Raw genomic sequence first — 12,846 nt, 5'->3', positions numbered from 1 at the left:
GAGAGGGGTGGAATGGAGCCATGAGCCCACGCCCAGGTCCCCAAGCAGCGGGATACTCCTGGGCGGTGAGGAAGACCCAGGAAGCCAGGAACCTGGCATGCACTGGAAGAGGACTCTCACCTCCAGAGACTTGAAACGGGGCCAGAGGCAGCCCAGGGAACAGAAGAACTAGAACTTGAGCATGTGGCCTTGCCCTGGCTCCTGCAACTAAAGGGCGGCAGCAGGAAGCAATGCGGAGAGGCAGGTGCTCACCCCGAGCAGAGCCGGGCAGCCGAGACAGCGAGGACACCTCCACCACGCAGGCCCGTGTCCCAGCATAAGGTCTGGGCAGGGGAGAGAGGGGACACAGGCCGAGCGGGCCTGGACAGGGGATCTTCGTCCTCCTCCTGTGCGGGTGATTTCACGGATCGGTTCATTTATCTTCACAAAACCCAAAAGGCAGGGGCTGTTAACATCACACTTGACAGATGAGGAAACCGGAGGTCGCCCAGCTAGGGGCAGAACTGGAACTGGACCCCAGCACTCTGGCTTCACCCCCGCCTGTCTGACCTCTGTGCCACCTCAGAGCGCTGGCAGCCCACTCCTCAGCGGCTCCTTAGGGGAGGAGAGGCCGCCCCCACCCCACCCCCAGCACAGTCTCCTCCGAGGCTGCTGCCATGGTGTAGGTCAGGGGGACAGAGGGGAAGGAAGCCTATAGCAGCCCAGCTGGTTGCCAGAGAAGACTCCCCCAGCCCCCACCCCCTGCACCCAGATGGCTCCCCAACCCCACCAAGGGGCTCTTTTCTCTGGCTTCCTCTCTGTCTCAGCTTGGAGAGCCCCCAGCAGCTGTCCCCAGCACACGTGAACCATAGACGCTGTGTCCTGGGCATAGAACAAAGTATCCGCAGGCTCTGCCGGGCTCCTAACGTGCTCTGTGGCGGGAGCCCCAGGAACAGAGGCCCCGACAGAAGCCAAGGGCTTCTTTCTGGGCGAACAGACACATCTGACTCCAAGGTGGAAATGAAATGGCCATTAAACCCCAGGGGTGGCTTCCTTCTCTGGGGCTTCCTCTCTGAGCCTGCGGAATTCTCCAACCTTTTCCCAGGATCCCAGATCCCAGCCAGGCACTTGGTGTGCCCAGAGCTGCTGGCTGCCTGTGCCCCGTGAGCACTGACACGTGGCCCGGCATCTATCATGGCCAGGCTGCCCCTGCTCTGGAGTCCAAAATCCCCAAGAAAGAAAATCCCTGGAGTGGTCATCCACCCCGAGTGCAGCCTGCAAGACAGCCCCTCCTGGATGCGAGGTGCCTCTCAAAGATCTCCAAGGAGGAACATGCCACACAGCCCCTCTCACTGTCGGGAAGTATCTCCTTGCATGCGACCTCAGTCCTTCTTCCGGCCACCAAAATAATGCACTTTGTCACCTTCTCTCAGGGAGCAACATGGCATAAGGGCTCCAATGGAACAGGTTCTGGGGCCAGGCGCACAGCCTGGCTCAGTTACTGACAGCGTGACACTGGGTCACAGGCTCAATTTCTCTGGGTCTCAGCATCCTTGATTTCAAAATGAGGACAGCACAGGTTGTTGGGAGGTTTCCACGAGGACAGACATCCAGTGCTCGGAGCACTGCCTGTCACAGAGCAGCTCTCAGTCAGCAGCCATTCTTGTCATGGTCGTGGATGGCGTTGCCATCTCCCCAGTTCCTCCTGGTGCACCATGAGCACATCAGCCTCAGACAGGGGAGTGCCCAGGATGACTTAGTCCTTCTGCCTCTACAAGGAAGGCCCTTGTTTCTGCTTCTGGACCTCCCAGGAACCTCCCACAGCAACCGACAATGGTGCAATGCAGCCAGTAGGATCCCCCAGAAAGCTTGGTGGAGGACACTGGGTCACTCCTCCAGGCCAGGTGCCCAGCCAGCTGACTGCCATTGAGTTGACCACACACAAGCCTGTGCTGTCCACCCTCAGCTGTTTTACCAGCTCCTGCTGGTGCATCCAGTCCTGCAATAAATCACAGAAACAGTGCTCCCAGGAGCATGCAGATGCTTCTAAAAATAGTCACTGCTTCTTCAGACTGCAGGAGGGGGAGGGGAAGCAAGTGACCACAGTGTCTGCAGGAGCCAGGGCCCAGGGGAGCTGCAGTGCTGGGCAGGGCCCCCTCATCACCCTGCTGCTCTGAGGCCAGGGGTGCGCTGTGCTCGGGGAAGCCTGCACTGCTTGCGTTGTGCACGGGGTTGAGGGAGCACCCTGCGATGTTCCCAGTCCTGGGGAAGGGTCTGGAATGCCTTCAAGAAGGTTGAAGCCTTCTGGTTTGAGCCAGGGATGCAATGCTCCTCCAATAACCTGGGATCAGTCTATTCTGACTCTAAGGCAGCCTCAAACCTTCCTGCATTAAATAAGGCCACTGAATCCTCAACTCAAACAAAACTTTAAGGTCACTGGGTCCAAACCTCCACCGCAGGGAGCTCTGCACCCACAAGGCAGGCAGGACAGACCATTCCCTCCTTTTCCCGTCCCAGCTCACAACCAAACCAGCACACACCTCCTCAGATGGAGCTGTCTCGAGATGAAAGAGTATCCTAGCTCCGGCTAGCTCTGGGCCAGAGCCACTGCCAAAGGTCCAGGCAGAGCCGGGGATGCAGCACTGTGTGGGCTCTGGCTCCACCCTGTTTTGGATCAGCACTAAGTGACAGGAACCCAAGGCTCCCCTGAGCCAGAAATTGCTCTCCAGTCCCAGAAGCCAGCTGAGAGCAAAACGGGCTGTTCTCCCTTCTTCCTGATCAACAGCTTTTGCACTCCTGGCCTGAGATTCAGACGCCAAGACTGAGCCAGACAGGCCGCAGGGAGAGGGCAGGTTTAAGACGGTGGAGCCCCCCGCAAAGGGCGGAAGGAGAGAGAGGGAGAGGACTGACGCAGCAGAGGGACGAGCCGCAGAGTCCACGCAGGCTTTGCAGTTAGATACGCAAACCCGAACTCTCCCCCTTCCAAAATGCTCTTCCGCATCTCACTTTCCCAGACACGCTCATTCCTCAGCCCACCCCTGCCAGGGCTTTGGAGCCCTGTCCCACACCTTTCTTCCTCCTGAAATTTCAGCTCCCTTAGGATACGAGACCATCATTGTCGCCTCTCTCTCTTCTAGCCCGCCTGCTGCGTATTCCAGACCCTGACACCAAACCAGTCCACGCTCTGTGCTGGGAAGATTCTCGCAGACCTTGTACACAGACACAATGGCAGCTTCAGCGGGCGACTATGCACGATCCTAACACCACTTCGGAGCCTTTGGAGGCCAGAGCAGGAGGAGGAATGGGGTGAGGACAGGAGGCCAAGAGGCAGGGTAGGGTTTACCATCCTACCTCTGTCCTGAAGGACATGGTCTGGTTCATCCAGTGTCTTCTCAGTCTCCCGCCATGGGGACAAGTGGGGTGCCAGCTAGGCACTCATTAGGCCCCAGGCCACCCCAGCAGACAGACTTAGCCCTGAGCAAAAGCCCAGCTAGACCTTCTTCCCCCTGGACGCTGGCCTCAGCCTTGCCCTGGGAGGAATCAAAATAATTCCTGGCTTCCCTGTTCTGTGTCACCTCCCCCACCGCACTGCCACCTCCCCAGCCCTCTGTGGCATAAACAGGGCTTTATTATCTCAAGCCCACCACGTCCTCTGAGAGTGCCGTGAATGGAATGCCACACAATGCCCTTGTTTATTAATAACCACTCGTCCCCTCCCTCTGCCCGGCTTGCTCACTCGCTCACCGCCGGGTCCCCCTCATGCATAATGGAAGAGCTGTGTGGCCCATGACACAGCCAGGCTGTGCTCCTCAGCCTCAGAGGGGAAAGACAGAGAGAGGTACCAGGCTGGGCCAGGCTCCCCAAGGCGGGGGTGGGATGCGGAGCAGACCCCCCAGTTAAGATTCACGGACGTCATGTTTTGTGGGGGAGCACAGTGTGGCGGGGCGGGGGGTGCCGGCCCTCCCCTGTACACACATCCCACATGAACCCACGCTAGGGTGGCAGCCGGCCACGGAACATTTATCCAACACCCACCCTGTCCCATCCAGGCTGTGTGCTGGCCCCGCACAGGACAACGGCTCTCTGCGACTTTAGTCCATTTCTGCTTGAGGACCTCGGGACAGGCCTCTCTCTTCCACTTTGCAGCCCGTTACACGTTTGATTGTGGCCATGGTGTGGCCCTCCCCACCCCAGCGCTCCGAATCTCCTGCAGACCAAGTACCTCCAGTCCATTCAGCTGCCCTCATGAAACCGTATCCACCCGCCACACCCCCCTCTTCCCCGTGACGGGCAAACTGCAGCGGGTCAGGGTGGCTCTTAAAGTGTGAGGCCCCACTCTCCTGCCCTCCTGGTGGGAGCGTAGCTTGGTAACGGCCTTCTGGAGGGAAATTTGGAAAAATATTTAAAAGTCTTAAAAATGCTTATGCCCTGTGTTCTATAGATTTCATTTCTGGGAGTGGATCTTAAATAATCAGGGATAATTAGAATATTTAAGTCACATACATGTTCATGAGAATATTATTTATAATGGTTAAAAAAAAAATAGAAACAACCTAAATAGCCCTCACTAGGGGAAATGATGAGCTAACTATGGCATGCTCATGGTTTGACAGGCAGTAGAGCATGGAAATTGTAAGAGTTCTGGAGCCAGATGACCTGGGTTCAAAATTTGGCTCTGCCATTTATTGGCTGTGTTGCCTCAGGCAAGTTACTTAGCCTCTCTGCGCCTCAGTTTCCTCATTGGTTTAATTGGGATAACAATGTCATCTCAAGTCATAAGGATTCAATAAATGCCAATCCCAATGCCTGATACCCCTGGTAAATGCTAAACAAATTAGCTTGAATTCTTACTATTACAAGCAATGAAGTATCACGTAGTTATTAAAATGATAAAAGAATATTTTAATAAAATGCAAGAGTAAATGAAAAAAGCAGATTACAAAAATAGGATATGAAAGACTATCTTTGGGTAGTGAAATTATGGATAATCTGTACTTTTTTCCTTTGTGGTTATTGATATGTTCTAAAATTTCTACAAAGAACATAAATTACTTTTGTTAACAAGGAAAAGTATCTGCTGCAGTACCGTGCTCAGAGTAGGATGTCATCTCTCCTCCCGGAGCCCGGGGCAGGCTCCTCTGGGACAGGCTCAGGGACAGGCTCCTCTGGGACAGGCTCAGGGACAGGCTCCTCTTGCCCACCCCTTCGCCATCCCCTTGCACCACTGGATCTCACTGGGGTCCGACAGCAATGTGGCCCTGGCCCCGGCTCCCGCCAGCCTCACATCTTGCCCCAGCCCATCCTGTTCACAGAGCTCCTGTGGAGCCATTTCTCTTGCCTACAATGCACACACGGCTAATGACATCTGTAAGAGCATGGGAAGGACAGTGGAGAAAGGCACGACCGGGGTGGCAGGCGCTGGCCCTGAGGTTCAGAGCCGGAACACAAGGGGCAGCCCAGGTGGGGCGCAGTCCCGCCCAGGCAGAGGCAGCCCGGCTTCCACAGAGGCCGGGTAGAGAGGGGTTAATGGAGAGACCGGATTTATCTTATATCTAAGTGGAATAAAAGGAGGGAAGATTTTGAGAAAATCGGGTAGCTGTCCAGACTGACCCCATGCTCAGGAGTGGGGGGACCCAGAGGGTCGCTGTCCCTGCCACTTCCCCCTCCCGTTCTCTGCCTGCTCTGAGCTCAGCTGGGAGCTGGAGGCCATCGCTGGGAGGTTCTGGCTTTTCTCCTCACCAAGGCAGCCACCAGTCCATCTCTCAGAGCCACCTGTAAACAGCAGCCCCTCGCAGCCCAGCAGGGAACGGGAAGTGGGGAGGGGCTGGCAGCCAGCAGGGAGGAGTGTGGGGAGAGACAGCTGCTGGGGCCGCCTGAATGTGGGTCACATTCGCAGAGGACGCCTGTGCCAAAGCAGAACGGCTGCAACAACAGCTGGCCCGCCTGGGGGACAGCTCCATCTCGTCCTAGGCCGGGTGGCCGAGTCGTGCCCTCCACCACTGCCCCCAGGGTCACGCCACTGTCCCCAGGGTCACGCCCTGCTAGCCACAGCTCCCTCCGAAGAGGCCTGGTGCGCCATGTCCAGCCCACCTGCTCTTCCACACCAGAAGAGATCAACCATGCAAGACAGGGGACCGTTGACCCTTGTGGCCAAGGGCTGTCAAGGGACTGAGGGGACAGGATGGACGGAGCAAGCCAGCAGCCCTCCAGCTGTATTTGCTAACGGACTGCAACTGCTGTAGCAGTCCCGGTCTCGTCCCTGGTGCACCATCCTTACTTCCCAGCGTGGAAAGTGAATATGATTACGACAGGAAACTCGCAGTCATGAACTGCCTTGTCTGGAGTATCTTGTCTGGGGGTGACCCTGTCAGAGCAGCTTAGAAATTCCAGCACTGAGTGGGAGGTGGGATACAACTACCCCTCTCCCCGAGGGCCCGTCCAGGGCTCGAGACCCCAGGATGACACGCGGCTGGGCGTAATCGTCTGAAGCCTCCTGTGAGGAGAGCGTGAGGAGCTGCCCGGGCCTGCCTGCCGCCTGCAGGTGACTGCCGTGCGGATCTGTCGTGCTCCTGCCTGCACGTGCGCGTGTGAATCTGTAGAGGCACATATATGTCTGTGGGGAGGGGTTTCAGTCCCCATGTGCATGCCCCAGTGAGTGTGAGCATGCTCTGGCCGTGTGTGTTTGTGTGTGTGTGTGTGTGTGTGTGAGAGAGAGAAAGTGTCTTAGTGTATGTATATGTCTAAGCATGCACCTGTACCTGCCTGGCTTCCTGGGCATATAAGTATCTCTGTCCCAGGGTATCTGTCTTGTTGTATGCGTGTCCCTTGGTGCGACTCAGTAAGTACGGGTACCTGTCAGTCTCGGTGTGTCTATAGGTATCTCAGGACATGCGTGTGGTGTTGAAAGTGTGTTTTCTCACAGATTGGTGTTGTGTGTGTGTGTTTTCTCATGTGTCAGGTGAGTTCTGATATGTGGCTATGTGTTTTGATATGTGGGTCTCTAGGTCTCAATGTGTTTGTCCTAGTTCCTGTATGTGTGTGTGTGCACATAGGTCCATCCTGACGTGTGTATGGTATTTCTGCGTTTCTGTGTGTATGTGTTTGTATGGGTGTGTGTGTGTGTGTGTGTGTGTGTGTGTGTGTGTGTGTAGAAGCAGAAGCTGGATAGGACGGGGCAGTCCCATGGCCTCCCTGTTACCAGAATGTTCTCCAATTAGGAATAACACTGAACGGCGGCCAGTCGCAGTGGCTCACGCCTGTAATCCTAGCACTCTGGGAGGCCAAGGCAGGAGGATCACTTGAGCTCAGGAGTTCGAGACCAGCCTGAGCAAGAGCAAGACCCCATCTCTAGTTTTAAATAAATAAATAAATAAATAAAAATAAAACACTAAACAAATCCTCTACATCTGTGGTCCCCAACCCCAGAATCACGGACCAGTAGCTCTGCTTCTCCCGCACCGCTCCCATCCATGGAAAAATTCTCTTCCGTGAAACTTAGTGGGAGGGGTGCACAGCAGAGGTGTGCTGCGGGTGAAGGTTCACCCGTATTTACAGCCGCTCCCCATCTCCCACATCACCTCCTGAGCTCCGCCTCCTCCCCTACAACTCTCAGTTGGTGGAAAAATTGTCTTCCATGAAACCTGTCCCTGGTGGCAAAAAGGTTGGGGACCGCTGCTCTACATGCAAATCCTGCAATGGCTCCCTGTTTCTGCGGAAGAAAATCCACTCCCCCAGGCCGACACATCTACGGGGCTCCTTGTCAGCATCCGGTAGTCTGACTGCACTTGCTTTTCTCCAAATGCCCAGAATAGACACCTCCACATCTTTGCTTTTTCCCGTGGTTTTTTCTTTCCTTTTTTTTTTTCTTTTTCTTTTTTTTTTTTTTTTTGCCTACAATTCCTTTACCCCATCTCTGCCTAAGAAATCCTATTCATCCTTAAGGCCCAGTGCCAATGCCACCTCCTACAGGAAGCTAATCTGACTCTCTGGTCCTTGGGTTCCAAAGGACATTATGTACTTCCCTCACTAAGCACAGATTCTGCTCTCCTTTCATTGCAACGATATGTGCAAATGTTTCCTCCCCAGCAGACAATGAACATCTCCTGATAGGGAATTCATCCTGTCCTTTGCAGCTCCCAAGTGCCTAGTCCCATGTCTTGTACACAGAGGCCTGAAATGAACATTTACTGAACTACACAACCTGAGTTTAGCTATGTAACGAGCTGGAAGTGGAAAGAGCATCCACTGCTCAGGGCCTCCAGGGCTGGGCAAGGACAAGGCATAGGCCTGAGAGTCTCCAGCCCTGGTGTGCTACAGGGCTGGGAAGAGCCTTTTGCCCTCTCTGCACTCAGGATCTGCATCTAAAGGAGCCTCTTCAAGGCCAAATGGGACAGCTCTACTGCTTCCTAATTCTCACCAAGCATGGTTACCTAAGAACTGACCTCTCTCAAGGGCTCGGCACAGCTCCAAAAGCCCCATCCACGCTGGAATTCATACCACCTCCTGCAGCCAACACAGGTTCCAGTCACCAATTTTCCTTTAGCAGGCTTTGATCGTCCCCTCTGTCTCCACTACACAATCCCAAGTTCTCCTGGAGGGGCTGAGGTTTTGGTCTGTTCTGCCTCCCCCACCAGCCAGATCCCCAGCCTCGGGAACTGAGCAAGACCCTGACTGCCGCAGGTGGGGCTGGGAGCAAGAAGCATCTCCCAGGCCTGGTGCCTGGGGAAAGACCACCAGAACCAAGATGAGGATGCCTACACTGCCCTCAAAGGAGACAGCAGTGCTTGACTCACGATTTGGGAGCAGTCTACCGGAAAGGCTAGAATTTTACAAAAGGATTGGCATGTCAAATGTTGACAAGGATGTGGTACAACTGGAACTCTCATACACTGCTGGCAGAAGAATAAATTGGCATAGTCACTTTGGAAAACTGTTTGACAGTTGTACTAACGCTGAACATATTGATATCCTGTGGTCCAGCAGTTCTACCTCGGGGTATTCACCCAACAGCAATCAGTGCTCATGTTCAGGAATGATTAGACTCAAATTCATGTGAAATTGCAAGAGGCTCCAAGTAGACAGAACAATCTTGAAAAAGAAGAACAAAGTCATAGAATCCCATTTCCCAATTTCAAAACTTACTACAAAGCCACGGTAATCCAATCAGTGTGGTAGCGGCATAAAGACATGTAGACCAATGGAATAGAATGGAGAGTCCAGAAATAAACCTATATTTCTATGGCAAATTGATCTTTGACAAGACTGCCAAGTTTGCTCAATGAGGAAAGAAGAGTTTCTTCAACAAATGGTGCTGAGACAATTGGACTTCCATATAAAAAAATCAAGTTGGACCCCAAAATATGTAAATCATACTACAATACTCCCCCGCTTGAGGTTTTGCTATCCGTGGTCTCAGTCACCCAAGGTCAACTGTGGTCTGAAAATCGGTATGTACAGTACAGTAAGATATTTTGAGAGAGAGAAAAACCACATTGACTCACATGACTTTTATTACAGTATATTTTTATAACTTCGATTTTATTATTACCTATTATGGTTAATCTCTTACTACGCCTAATTTATAAATTAAACTTGATCACAGGTATGTTTGTATAGTAAAAAACATGGAATATGTAGGGTTCAGTACTATCTGTGGTTTCAGGCATCCACTAGGGGTCTTGGAATGTATCCCCCATGGATAAAGGGGGACTACTGTGTTTATAAAAACTAAGTCAAAATAGGTCAATGACCTAAATGTAGGAGCTAAAACCATAATACTCTCAGAAGAAAACTAGAGGTAAATCTGCATGACCTTCAGTTTGGTAATGGATTCTTTGATGTAAAACCAAAAGCACAAGCAACAAAAGAAAAATTAAATTGGACTTCATCAAAATTTGAAACTTCTGCGTATCAAAGGATTTTATCAATAAAGTGAAGTGACAACCTACAGAATGGGAGAAAACATTTGCAAATCCCAAGATTCTCTAGGATGGGCTGAGGTTTTACACCGTGAAGATACAGCTTATTCTGCTTAATATGGGTTTAATATCCAGAATATATAAACAGCTCCTAAAACTCAAGAACAAGAGACAAAAAAAATTAAAAACAGCAAAGAATTTTAATAGACATTTCTCCAAAGAAGATACACAAATGGCCAAGAAGCACATGGAAAGATGTTCGACATCACTAATCATTAGAGAAATGCAAATCAAAACCACAATTAGATATCCCATTCACATTACTAGGACAGCAGCTATAACAAAATAAAATGGAAAACAACACACGTTGGTGAGGATGTGGAGAAACTGGAACACTCTTACATTTGCTGGTGGGAGTGTAAAATGGTACAGTCACTTTGGAAAACAGTCTGGCAGTTTCTCAGAAAGTTAACACAAAGGTACTATATGACCCAGCAAGTCCACTCCTAGTAATATATCTAAAGGAATTGAGAACAGGGACTCAAACAGATACTGATACACAATATTCATTGCAGCATTATTTGTAATAGCTAAAAGGTAGAAACAACCCACATGTTCTCAGCAGATGAGTGGATAAACAAAATGTCATATAGCCACACAATGGAATATTATTCAGCCATAAAAAGGAATGAAGTTCTGACACATGCTACAATGTGGAGGAAACTTAAAAACATCATGCTCAGTGAAATAAGCCAGACACAAAAGGACAAATATCGTATGACTCCACTTTTATGAAATACCCAGAATAGGCAAATTCACAGAGACAGGAAGTAGATTGGAGGTTACCAAGGGCTGGGAGGGGCAGGGAACAGGGAATTATTACTAAACAGGGACAGAGTTTCTATTTGGGGCGGTGAAAACGTTTGGAGACAGAGAGTGGTGATGTACATACAACATTGTGAACATATTAAATGCCACTGAATTGTACGTTTAAAAATAATTGAAACGGCAAGTTTTATTTTATACATAAAACCATATTTTATCACAATAAAAAAAATGTTTTAAAAATCACTACAGCATTCTTCCCTACGTTCCTGTCAAATCCATCAATATCTGACCCCGAATAAATGATTGCTGAGATAAATGAGACGAAGACATGAAACGGTTTTCAGAAGCGCTATTTCCCCCAGGGCGATATTCTTCAAACCCTGGAGTGAGTTGCTGTGGCGATGGCATGGAGGGGGATCTATTCTCGGCTCTGAAATTCCACTGACCTTGTCATCCACTTCTCGGGCCTGCTTGTAAAATGGGGACAGTGACACAGGCCTCCAATGTACCTCTAAAATCTCCTAAGAACCAGACTCAACTTCCCTGACCCATCACCTGCCCTCCAGGCCGCTCTCTCAATCTCTTTACTCCACTCCCTTCCCTGCTGACTTTAGTGTTTTCAATGAGGAGGAAAAGCACCGCCACCCAGTAGGCCACATATACCCAGCACAGTGGCCTAGGAGGTGATTCGCCCCAAGCTTCTCTGCTAGACTTTGAACGCTGGCAAAATATTTAACCTTAAAGGGAAACCCGGAGTAGACCAGGCTATAGCAAGAGACATGTTATTAATATTTAAAATTTTTTAAACTTAACTCACCAAGGTGCCAGTTCACCTGTATTTCTCACCAGCTCATACTGTTCTCCAAAAATACAGAACGGTAAAAACAGCCGTCTTCTCTGCATGGTCCCTGCCTCGCTGGACTGCGTGGTGCCCTCCTCTTCCTTATGAAGACGGACAAGCTTGCTCTAAGCGTTTGGGCTCCCCGCTGTCCCCTCTCCTCTCTAGCGGTTGGGCAATGCTAGTTTGTGCTAACCTCCAAGGTTATTTATATTTGGGACTTCATCTCCCTAAAACTCCTAAAATGAAAATCTTTCTTTGATTTCCTGGAGGTGTACATAATTCAAAAACCATTCGCATCGGCTTTTCATTGTATGCCTCTAAAGCCTCTGACTGATCTTTTAAATGAACACACCAGAATTTATACATTTAAATGAGTGCTGTCTCCTTCAAACAAGCCCCCTTGGGAGGTTATATACATATTCCAACAATGCACCCGCCTGTGCTTCGAACATTTCAGAAGGTTTTCTTTTGGAATTGCTTTCAAAGCCTGCAGTAGAGTCATTTGATGGGCCCCCATGTTGGCAAATTTTTGTCCTATGAGGGTAGATATAATGTTTTTCCCTTAAGTTGAAAGATAGAGCTAAGGATGAGAAAGATGGTGGGTGATGCAGTGGGGAATGCTGTTTGGTACCAAAAGCAGAGAATGCTTATAAGGAGGCAATGCTGAAGGCTGTTCCGTCGGAGGATGAAACAAGGGTCTGAGCTTCACCATAGGAACGAATAGGCAGCCCCCAAACTGATGAGGCTTTAGAGGACAACACACGTGTGTGCAAATGAGATCTGGTAACACCACTATAAATAACAGGAAATCACCCCTCTGTCACCACTAGATTCCCTGGTTGTGTTCATCCACGTCACTGCGTCTTGACCAGGGTCTAAGAACCAGAAACTTTCCAAAAGTGGCTGCCAGAGATCATGAGCCTCAAGGGGGCATAAGGAACACGCTGGCCCTGTCTCAAAAGACAACGAAGACTAGCACATGGGAACAGGAAGAGGCTGGTGGTTCTTCGATAAGTCACACATTGGGTTACCGTGTGACCCAGCAATTCCGCTCCTAGGTATATACGCAAAAGAATTGAAAACAGGTATTCCAATAAAAACTTGTACATGAAAATGTTCCTAATGACACCATTCACAATAGCACGAGGGTAATAACTACCGAAACAGTCCATCAATGGGTGAATGGATAAACAAAAATGTGGTCTATACAATTGAATATTATTCAGCCCTAAGAGGGAATGAGGTATTGATACATTCTACAACATGGATACATCTTGAAGA

This window comes from Lemur catta, chromosome 23 (genome assembly GCF_020740605.2).
Source record: "Lemur catta isolate mLemCat1 chromosome 23, mLemCat1.pri, whole genome shotgun sequence".
Classification (NCBI taxonomy): domain Eukaryota; kingdom Metazoa; phylum Chordata; class Mammalia; order Primates; family Lemuridae; genus Lemur; species Lemur catta.
The sequence above is the reverse complement of the archived record's forward strand: the minus strand, read 5'-3'. Positions refer to the sequence as shown.